The sequence below is a fragment of the Balaenoptera musculus genome, chromosome 15 (genome assembly GCF_009873245.2).
Source record: "Balaenoptera musculus isolate JJ_BM4_2016_0621 chromosome 15, mBalMus1.pri.v3, whole genome shotgun sequence".
In the NCBI taxonomy this organism is placed as follows: Eukaryota; Metazoa; Chordata; class Mammalia; order Artiodactyla; family Balaenopteridae; genus Balaenoptera; species Balaenoptera musculus.
Window position 1 is genome coordinate 30,004,381 of NC_045799.1, and position 25,167 is coordinate 30,029,547.

At 41.9% G+C, this 25,167-nt stretch overlaps 1 protein-coding gene across 4 annotated transcripts in view; it reads left to right on the forward strand.

The window, feature by feature from the left end:
* Positions 1-4,227: 4,227 nt before the first annotated feature.
* Positions 4,228-25,167, forward strand: part of PTPRA (protein tyrosine phosphatase receptor type A) — a 191,238-nt gene continuing 170,298 nt past the window's right edge. For 2 of the 4 annotated variants that reach the window (XM_036825606.1, XM_036825608.1), the window contains exon 1: positions 4,228-4,510. The gene's annotated coding sequence lies outside the window, so the exon portion shown is untranslated. The remainder of the gene's footprint in view (positions 4,511-25,167) is intronic. The other 2 variants (XM_036825605.1, XM_036825607.1) reach the window with 1 other exon arrangement.

The following is a 25,167-nucleotide window of genomic DNA, read 5'->3' on the forward strand; positions in this document are numbered from 1 at the left end:
GTGGTCCCGTGGTTAAGACTCGGCGCTCCCAGTGCAGGGGGCCCGGGTTCAATCACTGGTTGGGGAACTAAGATCCCACGTGCCTTGACTAATCCTGCGGGCCACAACTACTGAGTTCGGCACGCTCTAGGACCCACATGCTGCAACTAGAGAAGCCCTTGTGTCGCAACGAAGACCCAGCGCAGCCAAAATAAATTAATTAATGAATTTTAAAACACTGTACATGTGAAGTTTTAGAAATATGTGAGAAATAACAACATACAAACAGTGATTACAACTTTATAAAAAGTGTGTATGCGTGTGGAGAAGCACTGGAATTGTCCATGGGTAGACTTGTTTGAAAATTAAAAGCAGTTTTGTGTACTTTCTTATAAAGATAAACTTTGATCTCCCCCCCTCCCAACATTTTATCCTGAAAACTTAAAAACATACAGCTAAGTTGAAAGAATTTACAGTGAACACCTGTATACCCACCACCTGGATTTTACCATTAACATTTTACTATGCTTAATTTTCATACATCTGTCTATCCCTCTATCCATCCTTCTATCCATTTTATTAATCCATCTTATTTTTGATGCATTTCAGAGTAAGTTGCAGTCATTGGTATAGTACCTCCCTCTAAATACTTCAGAATGCATTTCATTAACTAGAGTTCATTGTTTGTGTGCAATTTTTTCTTTTCAGACAAAATATATATAATGCTCAGCTTTTAAGTGTACATTTGCTGAGTTTTGACAAATGCATACACTTATAGTGATTTGTGTTTTTTGTTTTTTTTTTTTTTGACCATGCCATGTGGCATGTGGGATCTTACTTCCCCGACCAGAGATCGAACCCACAACCCCTGCATTGGAAGCCTTGAGTCTTAACCATTGGACTGCCAGGGAAGTCCCTAAATAGTGATATATTAAAAACAACTAGTTTGCTGCACAAAAAAATTTAAAAAAAAACAACTAAGATTTATTTTTCAAATCCTTGGTTGCTCAACTGTATTTAGTGTAAAATGCCTTCTCTACCCTGAGCGATTTGCACAGCAGGCCTGGGCCTACAGTCACAGGTAGGGTCATCTTGGCCAATGGAAGGAACTAGGATTGAGCCTTGGACCAGGATTTTGGGCCTGGGGGCAGAGAATTTGGAAACATTTCTTCTGGTTTAGGATATCCATGGATATCCCTGGAGTGAGAGTTGGGGCAAAGGCTCCTATAAGCCATCTTCTCAGGGTGAGGGGGCTGCAGTTTCTTTTAGGTACAAAACTCCGGCAAATGACCCTTGGGAATAGAACAGTGAATGGCCTGGGAAGTCACTTGGCTCTCATTTACTTCAACTTTGTATCATACTGCCTTGCTTTATTTTCATTATAGCATTTAGGAAAATTTTTTGTTCACTTGTTTATTGTCTGTCTCCCCATCTAGACCGTAAGTTCCTGAGAGCAGAGACCTTTTCTGTCTTACTCCCTGCTGTGTCCAGCTCATGGTCGGCAGCACTTAATAAGTATTTGTTGAACAAATGACTCATTGGTCCATTTACTAGATGGGGAAAGGAGGCCCCGAAAGGGGAAGTGACTTGCCTAAAGGAACAGGAGTCCTTTACTCACACCCTCCAGTTCTCCTAGTCTAATCCTTCTCTCATGAAACCTGTGACTTCTGGGGCACCTGTGGGGTGGCTGACAAGTGCCTACCGCTAGGTGTGTGCTCCTTTGGGCTGGGACTAAAGCAGGGTCTAGAGCAGAAGACTGCCTCCCCACCCTCTCTCAGTTCCTCTCCTCTCCTCTCCTCTCCTCTCCTCTCCTCTCCTCTCCTCTCCTCTCCTCTCCTCTTGGAAGATAGCCCTTTGCCTTGTGGTGATGGGTGGAGCTGTGGACACCCTGGGCATCAGGTAGGATGGGGAGTCTGGACAGGTCTCCACAGGCGGGCAGCTGAGGATGGGACTCTGTCCTCTCCCACTGCAAATAGGGTCTGTGTGGTCGCCAAACTGAAATTTCCTTCTCAGGGTCTCCAGGATGGAATATGCAAGGCCCTGTCTCTCCTTGGTGTGAGGTCCTGTCACCTCTGCACACACACCACAAATGCTCTGACCCCAATGCAGCTGTCTCATGGAGAGAAGGAACTGCATTTCCTGAGGATGGGTTACTTGCCAAACTGCACATGCCTGTAATTCTCGGTACAGCCTCGGGAGGTTCCAGGAAGAGTAGCAGAGGGAGACTCGGGTCAAGCAACCGGTGGTGAGGCTTGAACCCCAGGGCTCTCTGACTACCACACCCAACCACAGCATTTTCCCAAGTGTGGTCAGATCTGGTGGGGATCCTTCAGATGACCTCAAGGATGAATGCTTTTTATTATAATATATATTTATATTAATGTAGGTTAGGAAATATAAGTAGCATGTGAAACCCTTTTATGGTAGTATAAGTAAAACTATAAATAAAAAAATAAACCAAAAGAAACATACTAAGAAATAGTAGTGTAGGTCAGATGTAGGTAAGGCAAGCCTGGTGGGGTTTAGTTCTAGCATACTGCTATCCTAGCTACCCAGGGATCTCCAGCACTCACAGTCATTATTTTTCAGGGTTTCCAAACACTTGAGTTCAGGCTTTTTCACCTTTGCAGTTCAGTGTGTGGATAGAGTGAGTTTTTCTACTTTCTGGGTAACTAAGTGGTTGGTGTATAGAAGGACCTGCCCTCATTCGCTGCCCTTGGGGCTCTAACAGGAGACTGGGTGTGTGGCCTCTGGTCTTTGGGCTGGGGTGTCTGTCGGGCAGAGGCGTCTAGGATTCGGTCATTTCACAACACCTCTGGGCCAACCCTGCTGAGAGGGAGTGGGAGACACAAGTCCTACTCAAGGAGGGACTTCCCTGCTGGGGAGGGGATGCCCCGAAGGACGCCTGCCGCACCCGGTATTCCCAGGCCGTGGCTCTGGTCAGCACACGCTTATTCCACAAATCGGGGCAGCGGGGTGCATAGAGTTCCAAATTGACGCCCCAACTGCAGGCGGTGGTGGGGACTGGAGGTGGTCGCTGATGTGGGCTTCAGCTCCTTCGCCTAAATGTCCCCGCCACGAAAACGGATTGCAACCAGCCACAGACCCTTCCCCTGGGGCGCGTTGAACGTGGGACTGTCTTCCGGGCCACGGACGGGAGAGGGAGGCTCCCCACCGCTAACTCCAGGCAGCTCAGGCTGCGGGTCAGGAATGAAGGGTCTCCCAGCAAGCTCTGCTTGCACGCTGCTGGGCAATCTTCCTCCAGCCTACAGACTCCCCGCCACTCCCCCTGTGCGGGTCCTGGTGCGTCCGAGGGACCCTGCGTGGGGACTACAACCTGAGGAGTGTCTCACCCGGCACCCACCACGACTGTGTAATCGGCCTTCAGCGATTCCTGAAGTCCTGCAGCCTGGGAACCCGCTGTTGCCGGGCATACTAACCGATGGCTTTGAAGTGCCCACGTGCGGCGGGGTGCGCTGGGGAGGAGATCCGCACCTCCCACCCGGCCCCTGGTCCCTGGCCTCAGGGGGAGACGCATCTCCCGGTCCTCTCGGCGCTTTGAACCTCCCCTTCCCCCGCCAGGCCTATCGCAAACACCCCCACCGCAGAGCACCGTGTGTCGTGTTTCTACCCGGCTCGGTGCAAGGCAGGCCCGGATATGCGCATCTGGAAAGCTGGGGAGATTTCCCTGGGCTCGGGTGGGGATGGCTAGGCTGACTTGATGAAAGACCACAGCCACGGTGCTAGGCCTCTTCTAGGGGTTTTGCAGGTTCCTCTCCCTACCCATTGAGAGCCTCCGCCCTTTAAATACCTTGCAGCAATTAGAAAAAGGGGGGGGGGGTTGTTGGGAACCCGTTTGGAGACAGGAGTGGAAAGACGACTTTTGAGTTCCAGGCCGCCCTGATCGCTAGACATTGGTGTAACTTGTGTTTAGCCTCAGTTTCCGCATCTGTAAACTGGGAAGAAGGCCCACATCCAGGGAGGTGGGACAGTAGAGAGGCGGAAGGTGTTGGTGCACGGTCGGCCGGTGCTCCCAGGGTCATGTGCGCTGCCGTGGGGCGCACATCTCCCGGGCCATCAGTGAGACGGTGACAGTGAGACCCGGCCTTGCGCCCCAGATTGGCAGGCGAGCTAGAGCTCGGAGGCGCGCAAGGGCGGGGCCCAGGAGAGCCAGGAGACGCCCGTTCTGTCTGGGCCAACCAGCGCCCGTCTCTGAACCACCAATGAGGAGGCTCTTTACAGCCAAGGCCGGGTCGGGAGTGAGGCTGCGGCGAGTGCGGTGCTGACAGAGACGCGCGCGCGCGCGTTCCACCTCGGACCCGAGGCTGCCGCCGCCATCACTGCTGCCCGCCCGGTAGCCTCTCAGCCGCTTCCCCTCGCCATGGAGGCGAGGCCGCCGCCGCCGCCGCGGGGCTCCGAGCCGTGGGCCGGGCGGCGGCCCTGAGGGCGTGTGGCGGGCCGAGACGCCGCCGCGGCACAGAGGCGGAGCCGCCGTCCTCGTCCCCAGCGGTCCCGCCCAACGCCGGACTCGGTGAGTGTTTGCGGCTGCCGCCGCCCAGGCGGGCTCCGGAGGTTGGGGGGGGGGGCGGCTCCCGGGAGCGGTTGGGGGGGGGGGGCGGCTCCCGGGAGCGGGTGGGAGGGGTCCCCGGCCCGATCCCAAATCCATCTTTTCCGGGCCGGATCCATCCGGCTTCTCCAGGGATCCCACATCCTTGCGCTTTCCGTGTGTGTGTGTGTCTGTGTCTGTTTGTGGTGGGGGGTGTCCCCGGAAACGCTGTCCGTGTGTGGGTGGGGTGGGGTGGGGTGGGGGGTGTCCCCGGAAACGCGCCGGCCCGGGCGCCGACCCCTCTCTACTGCCCAGGAACTTTGCGTGTGTCCTCCTGGGGTCGGGCCGGGGCGCTGCCATAGTTCATTTTGAAAGAAGAAATTTGGACAGTGAGAACAGAATTTGCTCAGGTCCATTTAATGGGAAGAAAGAGGAGAACTCCTGGCACGAGAAAATTTGCTCTTGCAGTGACCAACTTTTCTTCCCCGGGCCCCTCTCTTTACCGTCCACTCCCTACAGTTGAGGCCTCTTAGGAAGGGAAGCAGGGGCTCAGTGCTGCCCAGAATTTAAAATGAGCCAATTGGGAATGCAGGTCCCCTCCTTTTTTTTTTACTTTTGGTGAATAACACAAAGAATACCGTTTTTTGAAAAATTAGTTCCTAATTGTATTTCCTGAAGATAAAAATAATAATGGCAGAGCTGAGCCCAATGTTGAGGGTTTGTTTGTTTTTTTTTTTTGAGGTCAGTGAATGATGTTTGTAAGACAGGAAAATAGGAATGTTTAAAACCTCTCTAAGAGGGTGAATGCCTTCAGAAGCCTTTGCCCAGGGTAGGGATCCCTGCTCTAGAACCAGTCACATCTCCCGGAAGATCTCTTCTCTTGCCACCTGCTTGCTGTTAAGGCAGCTCTAGAACCAGAAGATGGTGGGCAAGGAGAGGACTGGCGGTGGAAGATGGGCGAACATCTTCCTGTCCGACCACTCCTTTACAAAACACAGATCTGGTGCTGTCACTTGTTTACTTAAAACTCCCTTGCTTTCCTTTACCCATAGGGTGAATGAAGCCCAAAATGCCTTAACAGGTCCTACAGGGCACTTGACAGTCTTGCTTCAACTTAACTCTTTTACTTTTAGCTGAATCCTTCAATTCTCCTTCCTTTTATCCCCCTCTCTGGCCAATCAGAATTGCTTGACTGCCTCTTTTTTGCTTGTGTGATCCTTTTTCCTCCCCACCTTTATCTGCCAACCTCCACCTCTTCCTTTAAAGCCCTTCTCATTTGAGAAGCTTGATGAGGGCAGGAGCTGTGTCTTGTTCAACTGTTCATCTTCCATATTGAGAGGTTTCTTCTTCCCGATTGTCTTATTGTCCTATCTCTTCCACTTATGTTTACTTCCAGGTACCCACTTCCTGAGAAAATCTTTTTTTTTTTTTTAATTCAATGGAGTCTTTTTTCTTTCTTTGGCTGCGTTGGGTCTTCGTTGCTGTGCATGGGCTTTCTCTAGTTGCAGCAAGTGGGGCTACTCTTTGTTGCAGTGCACGGGCTTCTCATTGCCGTGCCTTCTTGTTGCGGAGCATGGGCCCTAGAGTGCATGGGCTTCAGTAGTTGCGGCGTATGGGCTCAGCAGTTGTGGCTCGCAGGCTCAAGAGCGCAAGCTCAGTAGTTGTGGCGCACGGGCTTAGTTGCTCCGCGGCATGTGGGATCTTCCCGGACCAGGAATCAAAACTGTGTCTCCTGTATTGGCAGGCAGATTCTTAACCACTGCGCCACCAGGGAAGTCCCCTGAGAGGATCTTTCCTGAGTGTTTCCTGCTTGGCGTGCACACTTATGACTTTTAGTATCTTGATTCCTCATCTCTTCATGTCCATCCTATCCAGCCCCCATAAGTAATCAACAGGCAGAAACTGGCAGGTCTCATATCCCACTGGCCTTCAATCTGCTCAGCTGTCTCTGAAAGGCTAAAAGCCCCACCATCTCTTTTTCACCTCTGCCTGCCTGAAGTGGCCTGGCTATGTGCGTACTGTAAGGCAGGGTACAATCTAGGAGGCTGTTCACTGGGTACCTTTTAGACACTAATTTACCACCTAGGTGAAATTCGGAAACCAGAAAAGCCAGTCCTCTGACTGAACTACATTCACATGTATTCTGTTTGCCAGGCGAAGTGCTTGGCATACAGGATAAAAGTGGGGAAGTAACATCTTTACCTTTGAGGGGCTCACAGCTTAATGCAGGACAAGTGGATACAAATACTTATATCACAGGTACTATGAGAGTGTAATAATACCTTTTATTTGCCTTGTGTCAGGCTAGGTAATAAATGCTTTCCATGAATTATCTTATATAATCCTTTCTACCATCATGTGGTGGCTAATTCTTACTAGACAAGGGTGGAAACTGAGCCCATACAGTGTGCAGATGAGGGAATAGTCAGGATTTGAATCTTGGCAGTCTAGTTACAGAGTATCTGCCTGGCTGTATAGACAGCATTCCCTCCGTGGGTGGTCTGAGAAAACTTGACTGGAAGGGAGCCTTTGGGTCATGAAGGATAGATAGGAGTTTATGTATGGTGGACAGGATACAGGAAAGAAGGAGCAGCACAGGCAGGCTTGGAGGTGGAAGGAACCCATTGTCCTTGGGGAGCAGGGAGAGGTTAAACGTAGTTGGATTGAGTAGAGGGAAGAAGGGTGGGAGATGAGATTAGGTTGGCTTGAAGGGCTGTAAGTGCTGTGTTAGAGTTTGGGCAGTGGAGACTTTAAAGGGGGATTTTAAAGGAGGTCAGGGGGACTTCCCTGGTGGTGCAGAGGTTAAGAATCCGCCTGCCAATGCAGGGCACATGGGCTCGAGCCCTGGTCCGGGAGGTTCCCACATGCCGTAGTGCAACTAAGCCCGTGTACCACAACTACTGAGCCTGTGCTCTAGAGCCCGCGAGCCACAACTACTGAGCCTGCGTGCCACAACTACTGAAGCCGGTGCACCTAGAGCCCGTGCGCCACAACAAGAGAAGCCACTGCAATGAGAAGCCCGCACACCGCAACGAAGAGTAGCCCCCGCTCGCCACGACTAGAGAAATCCCGCACACAGCAGCAAAGACCCAAGGCAGCCAAAAATAAAAATAAACAAAATAAAATAAATTTAAAAAACAAAAGATAAAGGAGGTCAGGGACTTGGGCAGACCAGGCTTTCAAAAGGTCATTCAGGGGCAGTGTGGGGCCAGATGTTAATACCCCTCCAATTTAGGAGGCAATGGTGAGGCTTCACAGAGGCAGAATCACAGCCTCTTAGACCCAGAGTGAGGCCTAAAGAGAATACTGCTGAGTTTTGGGAACAGGTCATACTTATGAGAAAAAATTCCAGCAATATGAAAACGTATGTATAGAGAAATGCCTCCCTTCTACCCTGACCTCCCCTGAGATGGTTGAAGTTTCCAGTTTCTGTGGCTTTACATAGACACTCTTGCTGTATAAACATTTATCTGCCTATCCATACTCCTACCCCATGGTACATACCAGTCACATCTTGCTCTTTTTTTTTTCACTGCTGTTCGGCTTGGCTTGTGGGATCTTAGTTCCCTGACCAGGGATCAAACCTGGGCCCTCTGCAGTGAAAGCACAGAGTCCTTACCACTAGACTGCCAGGGAATTCCCATATCTTGCTCTTTTTTACTTAACATAGGAAAATCATTACTTAACTTAGGAAATCATTACATATTAGTACATATAGAGCTATTTATTCTTTTTATTTTATTGTTATTCTTTTACTTATTTCATTGTTTGGCTGCACCATTATTTGTAACTAGTTTTTGGATTAAACAACATTTAAGTTGTTTCCAGGTTTTTCTATTATGGCATTATAATGAATATCCTTCTACATACTTTGTTATGAGCTCATGTGTAAAATTATCTGAATTGTATATTTTTAGAAGTGGAATTACTGGGTCAAAGGATACGTGTGCATTTTAAATTTGTAGACATGTAGCCAAATTACCACCCCTTGGAGGGGGTTGTACTAACTTATCCTCTTTCCAAAAATGTGAGTGGACCTCAAACAGATCTTCATCAGAGTATGTATCAGGGTAGCCTGGGATGCTTTTTCAGATAGACTGCTTTTTCAGATGCTTTCCCCTCACCTAACCTCCTCCCCTCATGGGATTCTAGCCTATTTCTTTCTATCTGCAGAAGGAGACATTGAGTCTCAGAAGGATAAAGTGACTTGTGCAAGACAGTGGGTGGTGGTTGTTTTTTTAAGTGGCTCTGATATTTGTATTTGCCCAGCATCTTTCACTGGAGGTTCTCAGAGTCAGTTTGTAAACATTGTTGCATTGTTTTTCTCCACTTTCATGTGGGAAAAATGAGGTGCAGGTGAAGCTTAAGCTATAAGCAGGAATCTGGCCAAATATACAATCTTGTCTTTTTACTTCTAATGTAATAACTAATAAATGTTCCCAAATGACAAATTTGAAGAAATTTTTTTAGTGAGTCTGAGTACAACAAAAATAGCAATAATATAACACTAACAATACAATTGAGCAACAAACCCTCAAATAACCCAATGTTAAAATTTGTTTTAGTATATTCTCTGTAGAAAAGAGAATCCATTAAATGTGAAATTGTATTTACTTTAAATTCACATCCATTTGTGTCAGTGTATAGGCGTAGATTTTTTTTAATAGTTATAACCTTTTATATGTACATGGCAAGTAAAGTACATACAGCATATGATTTTTGTATTCTTGAATAACATCAAATATTTTATATTTACTCATTTTGTTTATCATTTTAAATCACAGAATAGTATTCTATGTATTGATAGCCGTAGTTTGTGCGATCGTTTTTTATTTTCTTTTTCTCTCTCCTTTTTACTATTATAAATGGTACTTCTGAGCACCCTTGTTCAAATACTTCTTTTGGATTATTTTCTTGCACTCTTGCCCCTAAAATGGGTTCACTGCATCAGAATATGGTTTCAGTGCCGAATTGCTATCTAGAAAGGTTGAACTAGTTTACAACATCATCAGCAATTTTTGTGGCCCTATTTCCTGACAATACAGCCAATGCTATTACAAACAAAACTTAATATTTGGGCTTCCCTGGTGGTGCAGTGGTTAAGAATCTGCCTGCCAATGCAGGGGACATGGGTTCGAGCCCTGGTCCGGGAAGATCCCACATGCTGTGGAGCAACTAAACCCGTGCGCTGTAACTACTGAGAGCCGTGTACCACAACTACTGAAGCCCGCACGCCTAGAGCCCGTGCTCTGCAACAAGAGAAGCCACCACAGTGAGAAGCCTGCGCACCGCAATGAAGAGTAGCCTCCGCTTGCTGCAACTAGAGAAAGTCCACACGCAGCAACGAAGACCCAACGCAGCCGAAAATAAAATAAATTTAAAAAAACCTAATATTTGATTGTGTTAATTTAAAAGAAATGTAGTAGTACTTTGAGTTAGGTTTAATTTACGCTTCTTTAGAAAAACTTTAGAAAAAAATCTAAATGAGCTACTAAATGAGTTTTAGTAGCTCATTTAGATTTTGAATGAAGTACGGTGCTGTGTTATATATCATATCCAAGTGTTATGTAGCTAAAGTCAACTTTTTTTTGAAGAAAGACATGGTTGATAGGACAGAAATATTGTGGAAATTTAGAATAAGATCATACTGGTATGAAATAGAAAACTGGGTGCTGTTCAGTAGAAAATACCAGACATTGTGCTGGTAGTTAGGGATACTCCAGAGTAACATGGATGTGATGTCTGTCCTTATGGGCTAATGCAGAAGGCAGACATTAATCACCTTATGGTAATTATAGATGTGATCAAAGGGGAAGAATAAGATGTCTTGGGAACGCCAGAGAAGTTCAACAATGCTTGCAGTTTAAACAACACAGAGACCCTGAGCTAGGAAGGGGTTGGGTACCTTAGGTATATATATATATGTATATATATTTTTTAATTCCCTGGGTGATTCTCATATGCAGCCAGGGTTGAGAACCACTGGACTAGAGAGAAGCAGGGGCCAGAGTTGAGGGCCTTATACACCATGCAAGAATTTTGGACTTTATCGTGAAGGCAGAGCTAAGCCATTGAAGGATTTCAAAGAGGAGTGAACTGATCTGATTTGCAGTTGTGAAAAGTTCACTGTGGCTGCAATCCAGAGCAGTAGTTTTCCAAGTGAGGTGGATAAGATGCTGGGATGCTGAACTTTTTATTATTTTTATCTAAAAAATGATAAAACATTACATTTAGGGACTGTCACTGGCATCTTCTTGGGTCTGTAGGTCAAACAGTGTTTGGGTGTCCAGAAGTAAGAGAGGGGAGTTCTGCAGTAAGCAAGCACAGCTGTATATATACATTTTTAAAAAATTTTTTATTTATTTGTTTATTTGGCTGAGCTGGGTCTTAGTTGTGGCACGAGAGATCTTTGTTGCGGCATGCGGGATCTTTAGTTGCGGCATGTGAACTCTTAGTTGCAGCATGTGGGATCTACCAGGGATCGAACCCAGGCCCCCTGCATTGGGAGCACGGAGTCTTAGCCACTGGACCACCAGGGAAGTCCCTGTATACATACATTTGCTTTCAGTGTATTGCAACATATTGATAACAGTTTATATTATTCAGTTTTCATTAAACTAACCTTCACAAAATGAACAAGCGGCTTAAAAAGATCCCTGCAAAGAAACCAGTGATTGAAGAAAATATTAATAACGAAGCACAAGGAAACAAACAAACAAAATGGCAGAGCTGACCCTTGTCTAGCTCCTATTATGAAGTCCTGGTGAGCAGTTTTGTTTTTTTTTTAGTATTTATTTATTTATTTGGCTGCGCCTGATCTTAGTTGCACCATGCACGTGGGATCTAGTTCTGTGACCAGGGATCGGACCTGGGCTCCCTGCATTGGGAGCTCGGAGTCTTAACCACTGGACCACCAGGGAAGTCCCCGCTCAGTGAGCTATTGGGTCAGATTAAATAAGTCAACTCGTATTACATTGGAAAGTATCAAGAACTCTATTTGAAACATAGACTTACATCCTCTGTCATTATAGGAATCTTGTTTTAAGATTATGTGGAACCTGAGATATTAAATAGTAAAATATGAGGCTATCACTAGTGACAAGACATTTGAAAACTAAGCATCTGGAGCATAAAGAGAAGCTCTGCATGTTTTTTCCCCCCAATGATGTTTAAAGTCATAGCCTGGGGAGTTCCCTGGCGGTCCAGTGGTTAGGACTCAGCGCTTTCACTGCCGTGGCCCAGGTTCAATCCGTAGTGGGGGAACTAAGATCCCCCCAAGCCATGCGGTGCAGCCAAAAAGAAAAGAAAAAAAAAGAAAAAAAGGCATAGGCTATTCAATCAGATGCTGTACATAATTTTACTAACCTAATGATTAAAGTATCTATTTCAAGGTTTTCTGTTCTTATAAATGAGCAAAAGGCACATACCATTGGCAGGTTCTCCTGTCCGCACTGCCTGCACCCGCAAAAAGGCTGATATAGTGTATGGAAAATAATATATCAAGAAGCTAAGACTAAATTTTGTTCGCATATACTCTTGTAAGATGTAGTAAATGTTGCTGAAGATTTGAACAAGCAATATTAGAATAAAATTTTCAGTGTTGGAGGTTTGCTACATAGTTTTAAAAGTATAGAAGCTTCTAGCATGCCTTAGTATTTGCTAGATTCTCTTTATTAAAAGAAATCCAAGAAAAATCACTTCTTTTGTGAGCTACTGGAGAAAGTTATACTGGAGAAGACATTCTTAATAGTAAATGACTGCCTTCATAACATTGCTGTATGAAATAATTGTCTAAATGTAAACAGAACAGCCACTTGAATGAAATGCGTTCATTGCCTCTTCATGAACTATTGAGGCAGGTTATCTTGTTGGCTATCTTGTGGTGGAGTTGTTGATGTTATACATTTTACTTTTACCAAAAAAAAAAAAAGCCTACTTTTTCTGTGATAAATGGCTATCTAGCTAACATTATTTGAGAAGTTAATATCCTTAATCTGTCTCTTCAAGTAAAGACGTTATTTTAACAGTGAATGAGAAAGTAACGTCTTTTTTCTTACAAGTATGCTATGGGATAGCATTTTCCTTGTAATTTAAAAAAAAAGCTTTATCATGATATAATTTACATACTATAAAATTCAGCCTTTTAAAGTGTACAGTCAGTGATTTTTAGTGTATTTGTGGAGTTGTGCAACCATCACCATTATCTAATTTCAGAACATTTTCATCACACCAAGGAGAAACCCTGCACCCATTACCTTCACTCCCCATCCCACCCTCCCTCCAGCCTCTGGCAGCCCCTAGTCTTTCTGTTTGCCTATTCTGGACATTTTATATAAATGGAATCATATAAAATGTGGCCTTTGTTGACTGACTTAATTAGCATAATGTTTTGGAGAGTTCATTCATGTTGTAGCATGAATTCATTCATTCCTTTTTATAGCTGAATAAATAATCCATTGTATAGATATATTGTTTATCTATTCATCAGTTAGTGAATTTTTGAGTTGTTTCCACTTTTTGGCTATTACGATTAATGCTGCTGTGAGCATTCATGCACAAGTACCTGTGCGGGCATACGTTTTCATTTCTCTTGGATATAGAGTGGAATTGCTGGGTTGAATGGGTCTGTTTAACTTTAGAGGAATTGGCAAACTATTTTGTAAAGCACTTGTGCCATTTTACATTCCCAGCAGCAATGCACAAGGGTTCCAGTTTCTACACATCCTCACCAATATTTGTTATGCTGTCTTTTTGACTGTAGCTATCTTAGTGGTATGAAGTGATAGTTCATTGTAGTTTTGATTTGCATTTCCCCAGTGACTCATGAGCTCATTGTGATTTTGTTGCATCTATAAAAACTCTCATATTTTTACACATGAAAAACTTGGAAACATAAATTTCTTACCTGATAAACATCTCCAAATGTATTTCCAAAAAAATTTCCAGATGATCTAATGAAATAAAAGACCTAGACATTGATCATCAGTTGCTATTAAAACCAGTAGGGAACTTTATAATAGAAGAATCAGAATGACAATCTTCTAATCAGTCATAATATCTCTAAAATGGGTACAACCAAACTTTATGTTCCTCTCATGCGGTACAATAGGAAAAATATAACACCATTCATGAAATAGTCTTTCCCTACCCAAATCAAATCAAACCTGACTCTAATTAAGCATCTAGATCTAACAATCAACTTATAGAATGTAATTAGAAAATTCAGAATGTGAGAAATCCAGTAGGACAAATGAACCCAGTTACTTCAAATAAATGGCAAGAAAAAAAGTGGAGCAACTATTACAGGTTAGAAAAGACTTGAGACATATTAACTAAATGTAATGTGTAGACCTTGATTAGATCCTGTGTCATACAAATCAACTGTAAAAAGGTATTTATGAGACAATTGGGAGTAATTTGAATACCACTTAATATATTAGATGATTTTTAAACAATTGTTTTAATTTTTTAAAGATATGATAATAGTATTATAGTTATATTAAAAGAAAAAACTTTTTTTTCTTGGAGATATGTACTGAAGTATTTATGGATGAAATGATAGGATGTCTGGAATTTGCTCTAAGATAATTCATTGTGTCTGAGGGTTGTAGGTTATTTACCATTACTGATAATCATTGAAGCTGGATAATAGGTATATAAGGGTTTATTATAGAGTTACTCTTGCTCTTAGTTTTAGTGGGTTTCACATCCATTTGTTAGAAATTTAAAAAGTAAAATCTTCTGACTAGTTTTCAAGAGTAATTTCAAGAGTCGTTTCCTTTTCAAAGGAAGATAGACATTTGCTAGCCAAATTTGAAGGGAAATGTTTGTATAATTGGATGGGGTTGGAAAAAGAAATACCACTTTTTAGTAAGCACAACCGTAGTGCTTCTTCCTTTTGGACCCATATTTCTTTTGGACTATGATAGCCATTAAAACCAAGTATTGATTTGAAACCAGACTTTCAGATTGCTTTGTCACAAAGTATTAAAATGAGATTTTCCAAGCATAATAGGAAATATTTGATCATATGGATCACACTAAATATTTTTAAAACAAGGTTAGTATTAACATCTCAGTGATAGCAGTAATGGTTTTTATATTTTCCCATATGAAAACCATTATTGCAATCATTATTACATTTGGAAATGAATGACTGTTTTTGTGGTATTTATATATATTAGTATCTTTGTCATATTTATTGGTGAACACATGTTGGGGATGTGCGTGTTGATTGATTGGCTGGTGTGCAGTCAAAAAATTTGATTGTCATTACTGTGGAGAATGAACTGGACAGAGCATAGAGACTAATTTCGTGATTGTTAGAGCATATTTGGCCAGGGTTGATGGTGTTCTGGACTGGTTTGGCATAGGGGATGGAGATACGTGGATAAGCATGATTTAAGCAGTAGAAGCATTAGTAGGGTTCCACATTTTTGGCTTTTTTGAAAGTGAACTGAGCTTTTGTATGTGGGGAGAAGTTAAAACCCAGCTGCTATAAATTGTTCAAGAGTTTTCAAATATTGATTGACAAATAACCATCAATTAGTTTTCAAACATTAGTTGACAGGTGGCTTAATGCAATAGTATAAACGCATTAGTACCCCATTAATAAAGAGAATGTCTTCCATTTGGTGTATCAGCAGTACATCAGTATATGGAATAGTTCCAGGACTTCCAGTGTTCCTCTAAAAGGAAAGGTGGGGAAGTGTGGGGGAGAGCTTTCACAGGAATGCTTCTGTTCTGGTGCCCCTTTCCATGTCTCCATTGATTTGAAGGCTTTACCCACCTTTCAAGGAATGAGGCCAGTTCCTGAATCAGTGCTTCTGCTGCTGTCTGTGAGACCACTGCTCTCCAGTGCACCTTACTTCCCACCTGGACCTGCTTACTTTGTTAACAGGGGCTGAATATACAGTGACTTCCAACTGGTGTTTCTCTGTTTCTCCATTCTGGGGAGTTAGCCTGGCCCAGAATCTTGCTACTAGTTGGTGGAAGTGATAGAAGATCCTTTTTCTTCCTATAGTTTGTACCCAGTTAGCAATAGTGCTGTTGGTAGCAGTTGTGAACCTCTGAGGCAGTGATTCTCAATAGTGACTGACTGTGGTGGGAAGGAGAAGGTAAATTTGAAAAAGCATCTTTTTAGAAAATGGAAAAAATAATGGCTATATGTTTGTTAATCAGTGTATATATTTTTAAATTTGCTTCATTTAAAATCATGTATGCATTTGAATGGTACATGTACATGTTAAAATATTCAAATATTAGTACTAAAAATATACAGTAAAAAAGGTAATTCTGTCTCCCTCATCTTCCAAGTTTCCCTTCTCAGAGGCATCCCTAGGCATTATGAACAGTACTTGTGAAACCTTCCAGAAAGAGTCATGCCGGTATACTGTGAGAGTTACTTAAGTTTGACATTTCAACTAACATTTCCTGCTTATTCACTTGCACTTAGCTTTCAGAAGTTCTACTTTGAAGAAGGCTGTTGTCGAGCAAGTAGTGGTTAACAGAGCAGTTCAGTTATGTGTGTTTTGTAATGTCTGAGTGGGGCTTTTGTTCATGAAAAGGACTAAAAATTACTTGGGTTTCAAATTAATGTTCACTTTATTTAAGTGGCAAATTTAAAAACCTAGTTTTTCTTTAGTCTTGTTATTGTACTTGTAAGCATTGTAATTTATGCACAGAAATAAGAACGATAACTTTCACTTGCTCTTTAATTAATGTTAATTCAAGCTTAACTGATTAAATTCCTTCATACCCCTTTGTTAGTGAATTAAATTTTCTTAGATATTTAAAATACATTTATACTGTCAGTCTGTCAAACACTGCCAGTCCTTGAATCAGATTAGTTCCTCCCCCCTCCGCCCCCTGGCCATGTTGCATGGCATGTGGAAATCTTAGTTCCCCGACCAGGGATTACACCCACACCGCCTGCATTGGAAGCATGGAGTCTTAACCGCTGGACTGCCAGGGAAGTCCCCAGATTGGATTTTGTATTTCTTTCATATTTTCTTTGTCAGGCTTTATAGTTATTTTAATTTGGGGAGTTGGAAGTGACTAGAGTTCATATCCCATACCTGCCATGCTTTGTGAACATGGGCAGAGTATTAATACTTAACCCTTCTGAGACTGTTTCCTCACCTAATAAATGGGTTCAACAGTAGTACTCTTTTACTGCATGTTTGTTTTAAGGATTAGATAGTTCACCCCAAGTGCTTAGCAGAGTTCTTAGCATGTAGTAAACTTCCAGCAAATGTTAGGAAATATTATAATGACCTTGATTTTTGTCTTTCCTCTGTAGTAGTTGGTCAGGATACAGTGTAGCTGCATAACTGATCACAGAGTAACTTTTATCTTCCTGGGGTTTCAGTGGGGGGAAATGTGGCAAGGATGGGAGAGGGAAGAGAGAGGGAGAAGAATCGAGTAAATGGGATAAACTGTACAACATTTGCTTCCTGAACCATCTTCCCCGGAGTTCTGTGACACACTTTCTTGGTTTTTCTCTACCTTTCTGGCCACTCCTCAGTTCCCTTAGGCCTCTCTTCTGTGACCACTCTTTGACTTACCAAAGAGTACATCCTTAGCCCTCTTGTGTTTCATCCTACGCATTGTTCCTGGAAGCACATGCCTATGCCCAGGGTTTCGGCTGCCAGCTCCTTGCTAATTAGGAGAAAATTCGTCCTCGCGCTGGATGATAGCCAGCAACCTACTGGTCGTCTTCATTGGACTGTTTCCCAGGCACCTGTAACAGGCTCAGAACTGACCTCATCTTCCCTTTAAATGTGTTACTTTTGTATTCTCTGTCTTGATGAATGACAAAACCCTGTAACCCAAACCAGAAATTTGGATGACACTGTTCTTCTGGTTGGTGATGCATTCCCATCTGTTTTACCTTTAATATTTCTCAAATTTGCCTGCTTTCCCCCACCTCTTCTGTCCCTTAGTTCTGGTTTCTTCTCATTTAGATGACTGCTGCAGATTCCCTAGTTGTCTACCCATTATTATTTCTTTATTCCAGGTCATGTATCACACTGCTGCCAAGAGTGATCTTTTTGACTTCCCTATCTAATAATCATAGCACTCCCCAGTTTAAAATCCTCTGGATAAAATCCAAACTCCTTATCAGAGCAAGTTTTTGCGACCAACCCCTCTTAACCTTTTAGCCTTACCTTTCCCCCATATCCTTGACTGTGCTGTGCTCTTTCAGACCCTCTGTCTTTTGGACTGCCCATCTCCCTCTTTTTTACCTTGCATTATAATTTCTTAGGTAGGGATCAGCTCCTCCAATGAGCATTACCTTACTGACTGTCTCAATTCTGATCTAGGTATAGATCCTTGTGCTATTTCTATCAAGTCACTTAATCATATTGTGTGATAATCCAGACACTTAGATAATAATCCATACATCGACACGTGCAGATTAATGGTTTTAGAAGGATCTTGGTGGTCCAGGATATATAGTAATATGTAATTTTGCTGAGGCATGGATTCATATTACTTGCACTTTGAGTTTGGTGGCAGCCCGTGAGTTCCCTTAGTTCTTCAGTGAGCCTATAACCTCACTCAGCATCTAAAGCTGTCTTTTTATTATTTCCTTCTTTTTCCTGTTCATTTTCTAGTTTTGTAAGTTTTCTGATTCCCAAGCTGGAAAATACATTTAAACAAGAAACTGTAAGCCCGTGTAATGGCTTGAAAACTCATAAGGTTTTTAAGACGTCTTTTTCTTCTCCTCTCTTCTTTCCATCTCCCTTATCTTTGGCATTAAGTTTGTCAGGGGATGCAAACTCAAATATGTCTTTGGAAGCTGGGCAGCTTATATGAATGAGAGAGGTAGATCTCTTGGGTCATATGTCATACTGGAGTTTCCGTGGCCTATCTAAAGGAGTTCATATTCAATATTTTTATAACACAGTGTGCTACCAGTTTGCAGCCTTCACTGTAATTGCCAAAGACTGTACCTATACGATTTAGTTTATCTTTCTCTTTGAAACTGAATTCATTAAATAAACAAAAACTTAAGTAACCGTACTACTACGTAGTCTTCTAGACCCTGCTGAAGTATCACCCACTTACGGGAGTCTCCTGAATTCTCCTAGGAATTGTTTTTTCCTCCTTTTAGAGTTGGTATAACAAATATAGTATTGATCACAATGTTTTTTGGTTTTTTAAAAAAATATTTATTTATGTATTTGGCTGCACCAGGTCTTAGTGCAGCACTTGGGCTCCTTAGTTTTGGCACGCTGGCTCCTTAGTTGTGGCATGTGAACTCTTAGTTGCAGCATGCGTGTGGGATCTAGTTCCCTAACCAGGGATCGAACCCGGGCGCCCTGCATTGGGAGTGCAGAGTGTTATCCACTGAGCCACCAGGGAAGTTCCAGTCACAATGTATTTTAATTACTCATTTTCATGTCTTAATTTCCTGTTAGTTTATTGAGGACAGTTATGTATTGAGGAGCATGTCTATTAATTCTATTAGGTGTTCAATACATTGGTGTTGAACATTGAGCCAAGTGCTAGGCATATAGTAAACAGACATGTTTGTTGATGAACAGGTATCGATACCAAAATCTGGGGGCTCTGTAATATAACATTTCTTTTTCTTTTGATGATTCGAAGGGCTGTGTAGCTACCCTAAATTTCAGCTTTGTTTCTTGGAAATTACCAAGAATGTTAAGGATGATCGATTATTGGGTTGGCCAGAAAGTTCATTCGGTTTTTTTTTTTTTTTTTTTTTTTTTTTGACTGTGTTGGGTCTTCATTTCTGTGCGAGGGCTTTCTCCAGTTGCGGCGAGCGGGGGCCACTCTTCATCGCGGTGCGCAGGCCTCTCACCGTCGCGGCCTCTCCTGTTGCGGAGCACAGGTTCCAGACACGCAGGCTCAGTAGTTGTGGCTCACGGGCTTAGTCGCTCCGTGGCATGTGGGATCTTCCCAGACCAGGGCTCGAACCCGTGTCCCCTGCATTGGCAGGCAGGTTCTTAACCACTGCGCCACCAGGGAAGCCCCATTCGGTTTTTAAGTAAAAATAGAAGACACATTTTTCATTTTCACCACGAACTTTATTGAACAAAGTATTCACTGTTTTGTTCCACTACCTTCTGCCATTTTTCAAGCAACGTCATAATTCCATCTTCCCCAAACATTTTATCTTTTTGAGCAAAGAACTGTTCCAGGTGCCTTTTACAGTCTTCCAGGGAATTGAAATTTTTTCCATTCAGAGAATTTTATAAAGACCAAAATAAATGGAAATCTGAAGGTGCAATGTCTGGTGAATAAAGCAGTTGAATCAGAACTTCCCAGCCAAGCTGTAACAGTTTTTCCCTGGTCATCAAAGAAACATGCGGTCTTGCATTATCTTGATAGAAGATTATGCATTTTCTGTTGACTAATTCCCGACAGTTTTCATCGAGTGCTGCTTTCAGTTGGTCTAATTGGGAACAGTACTTGTTGGAATTAATCGTTTGGTTTTCCGGAAGGAGCTCATAAGAGAGGACTCCCTTCCAATCTCACCATATACACAACATCACCTTCTTTGGATGAAGACTGGCCTTTGGTGTGGTTGGTGGTGGTTCATTTCGCTTGCCCCACGATGTCTTCCGTTCCACTTTATTGTACAATATCTACGTTTCATCACCCGTCACAATTTGTTTTAAGAACGGAACATTTTCATTACATTTAAGTAGACAATCACCTGTGGAAATATGGTCAAGAAGGTTTTTTTCCTTAACTTGTGTGGAACCCAAACATCAAAGTGATTCACATAACCAAGCTGGTCCAAATGGTTTTCAACACTTGATTTGGATATTTTGAGTATGTCGGCCATCTCCCACATGGTATAACATTGATTGTTCTCAATTAATGTCTCGATTTGATCGCTATCAACTTCAACTGGTTTACCTGACCGTGAAGCATCATCCAGGGAGAAATCTCTAGCACGAAACTTCGCAAACCACTTTTGACATGTTTGATCAGTCACAGCACCTTCTCCATACACTGAACAAACCTTTTTTTGTGTTTCAGTTGCATTTTTCCCTTTCTTGAAATAAGAAAGCGTAATATGCTGAAAATGTTGCTTTTTTCTTCCATCTTCAATACTAAAATGGCTACAGAAAAATCACCAATTTTGATAAGTTTTTTTAAAAAATGCACGCTGATATGACAGCTGTCACAATACAATCTGACAAAATTGTTCCGATTGAAGTTAAAGACAACTAAGCCCTATCAGAGCCATCTGAGGGAAAAAAAATCAAATGAAGTTTTTGGCCAACCCAATATGTTGCTGTGTTTGGTGCAGACAGCTCTGTGTACCGATGGTGACTAAACAGACTTGATTGCAAATAGTCTGTTGTTCATCCCCTGAGAAAAGATCTGTTACAAGGGGAACTTCTTGCTTCTAATTTCATACGGTTAAGACAAATTAATCACCTGATGACTGTGGAAAATATAAAGAAATTTGAGTACACCTTGGATAAAGAAAGGGTTTGGAGTAAGCAGACCTGAGTTCTATTTCTGGTAGTACTAATTAGCCTTGTGACTTTAGGCAAGTCTTTCCCGATCACAGTTTCTTCCTCTGTAAAGTGATAAGGGACTTGATGGTTTAACATCCTTCTATCCCTAAAATTATTTAATTCTAATACACTGTAATTTCGGGACTTCCCTGGTGGTCCAGTGGGTAAGACTCTGTGTTCCCAATGCAGGCGGCCTGGGTTCGACCCCTGGTCAGGGAACTAGATCCCACATGCATGCTGCAACTAAGAGTTTGCATGCCACAATGATGATCCTGCATGCCGCAACTAAGACCCAGCGGAGCCAAAATAAATAAAAACAAAACAAAACAAAAACAACTAAACAAACAAACACTGTAATTTCTAAAATATTAGGACCAGTGAAGGAAATACTCATGGCCTAGCTCATTCTAAGGAGAATTTGAAGTAATTTACTGATACACATATAATACCATCGTGTGTGTGTTTCTAGAGAGAGTGCATTTAGGAGTTCTCCAGAAAAACACCAAAGAAGCTGGTCAGTAATAATGATCACTGGGGAGTGGGGAACTGGATGCCTGGTGGGAAGGATACCTTCTATTCAGCGTATTTTCTTTTGTAATCTTTGATTTTTATAGTGTGTGCTTGATTATCTACCCAATAAGGACAAATAAATTTTAATATATAACATACACATAAAGAAGTCAGTAAAGGGAAAGTAAGGGTCTTATGGTAAGAGAGAGGCACGGGGATGGTAGTGCAGTCCATTAGATCCTATGCAGTTATTTAAAGAAGACTGTGTATTGAGCTCTCAAGTTATATTAGCTGAAGGTTCCAAGAGATTCACTTGACTTACAAGATATAAACCATCATCAGTAGTGAGAAACAGCCTTTCCTGGCACTGTGGTTTGAGGCATTTTCCTCTTAAATGGGATATTGTGTGATATGGTGAATGTTTTCAATAGAACCTCTACAGTCATACTGTAATGCAGTATCTCAAATGGGGGTCCTTGGATATATTTTGAAGAGAAGTTTCTCTGAGTAGACTCTAATAGTTTTTAAAATTTCAGTAACCTGAACTATAAGCATATGAATGACTGCCCACCTTGTAACTGAGTATTGCCACACAATTTCAGTGCCCATGTTTGTGTGTGTGTTTAGGATCATTGGTTATCTGCGTCTTTATTTTTAAGTAAGTAGTTTGTGGGACTAGTCAGTGGAAGGCCAAGTAGTGCTGGGCACGCTGGGCAACTTGTTTGCAGTTGTTTGAATGGGAAAGTGATGGGAGAATTAGTATTATATGACTTATGTGTTTAGGCATGCCAAGCTTAAAAAAAAAAACAAAACTGTTGTAGTAGGTGATGCAATAGCCGTGTTGTGAGTGGTGATTTAATTTCAGCATTAAATCTATTGTTATCTATTAATATTGTTAATTTGAATCTTATTGGTTTTATATTTTTATGTAAGTTTATTTTGGTTTTATAGCTGTATAATAGCACAGTGTTATGTTTATATTTATTCATTAATAAAAATTTTTTAATTAGCATTGAAGGTGTGTTAAAAATTTTGTTTCCTTTAAAAGGTAATTTGTATCTCTCAAATTTGAGAAATCCTGCAGTAGTGATTACAGCTTTGCTTATTCTAAGCAGAGTCCACAGATGCCCAAATAAGAGGCAGTTTTCTACTGATCATTTCTCATAATTGAATTTTGTTGAATTAGGAAAAAACTTTGAAATCATGAGTACAGTTGCTGATTAATGACACATCCAACTTACTTTGAAAATAAAGAAGGCTGAAGACAGCGGTGGTGCCTTGAATAGGTGGTGACTCCATCTCTGTTTACATGGAGCAACTGCAGGCAGGACTGAGATGGTTATCAAGAAAGAGTTCACCTGCTCTAACGCACGAATGAATGGACAGACCAGGCTCCAACCTGCTCAGTTGAAGAGAGCATGACTTGAATGAGTTTAGTCTGAAAAAAATGTCAAAGTTGAAGTAGCTGGTTATTTATTTTAGCTATAGAAAGATATCACTAATCTGCCTAATTTCAAAGAGCATAGTTTTCTGCTGAGTCCTCTAATAAGGACAACTCTTTTGGAAAAGGTTACTCTAGAAAACAGAATTGTACTATTTTAAAAAATTGTTGGATATTAACTTCCTGCTCAAAGTGATTTTGATTTTATTTTTTATTATTTAAAAAAATATATATTTATTTATTTGGCTGTGCCGGATCTTAGTTGCATCATGTGGGATCTAGTTCCCTGACCAGGGATCGAATCCAGGCCCCCTGCATTGGGAACGTGGAGTCTTAGCCACTGGACCACCAGGGAAGTCCCTCATTTTGATTTTTTTTTTTTTTTTTCCATACAAATACAAATATAAGATTTTTAGAAATTTCATGTAATGTCTGAAACATTTATATTAACATATTTCCATACATATTTCCATACAAATACAAATATAAGATTTTTAGAAATTTCATGTAATGTCTGAAACATTTATATTAACATATTTCCATACAAATAACCCAATGAAAGTTTAGTATTAGTTGTTTTGTTTGTTTTTTTATACTGCAGGTTCTTATTAGGCATCAGTTTTATACACATCAGTGTATACATGTCAATCCCAATTGCCCAATTCAGCACACCACCATCCCCACCTCACCGCAGTTTTCCCCCCTTGGTGTCCATATGACCATTCTCTACATTTGTGTCTCAACTTCTGCCCTGCAAACTGGCTCATCTGTACCATTTTTCTAGGTTCCGCATACATGCATTAATATACGATATTTGTTTTTCTCTTTCTGACTTACTTCACTCTGTATGACAGTCTCTAGATCCATCCATGTCTCAACAAATGACTCGATTTCGTTCCTTTTTATGGCTGAGTAATATTCCATTGTATATATGTACCACATCTTCTTTATCCATTCGTCTGTTGATGGGCATTTAGGTTGCTTCCATGACCTGGCTATTGTAAATAGTGCTGCAATGAACATTCGGGTGCATGTGTCTTTTTGAATTACGGTTTTCTCTGGGTATATGCCCAGTAGTGGGATTGCTGGGTCATATGGTAATTCTATTTTTAGTTTTTTAAGGAACCTCCATATTGTTCTCCATAGTGGCTGTATCAATTTCCATTCCCACCAACAGTGCAAGAGGGTTCCCTTTTCTCCACACCCTCTCCAGCATTTGTTGTTTGTAGATTTTCTGATGATGCCCATTCTAACAGGAGTGAGGTGATACCTCATTGTAGTTTTGATTTGCATTTCTCTGATAATTAGTGATGTTGAGCATCTTTTCATGTGCTTCGTGGCCGTCTGCATGTCTTCTTTGGAGAAATGTCTATTTAGGTCTTCTGCCCATTTTTGGATTGGGGTGTTTGTTTCTTTGATATTGAGCTGCATGAGCTGTTTATATATTTTGGAGATTAATCCTTTGTCCGTTGATTCATTTGCAAATATTTTCTCCCATTCTGAGGGTTGTCTTTTCGTCTTGTTTATGGTTTCCTTTGCTGTGCAAAAGCTTTGAAGTTTCATTAGGTCCCATTTGTTTATTTTTGTTTTTATTTCCATTACTCTAGGAGGTGGATCAAAAAAGATCTTGCTGTGATTTATGTCAAAGAGTGTTCTTCCTATGTTTTCCTCTAAGAGTTTTATAGTGTCCAGTCTTATATTTAGGTCTCTAATCCATTTTGAGTTTATTTTTGTGTATGGTGTTAGGGAGTATTCTAATTTCATTCTTTTACATGTAGCTGTCCAGTTTTCCCAGCACCACTTATTGAAGAGACTGTCTTTTCTCCATTGTATATCTTTGCCTCCTTTGTCATAGATTAGTTGACCATAGGTGCGTGGGTTAATCTCTGGGCTTTCTATCTTGTTCCATTGATCTATGTTTCTGTTTTTGTGCCAGTACCATACTGTCTTGATTACTGTAGCTTTGTAGTATAGTCTGAAGTCAGGGAGTCTGATTCCTCCAGCTCCATTTTTTTCCCTCAAGACCGCTTTGGCTATTCGGGGTCTTTTGTGTCTCCATACAAATTTTAAGATGATTTGTTCTAGCTCCGTAAAAAATGCCATTGGTAATTTGATAGGGATTGCATTGAATCTGTAGATTGCTTTGGGTAGTATACTCATTTTCACAATGTTGGTTCTTCCAATCC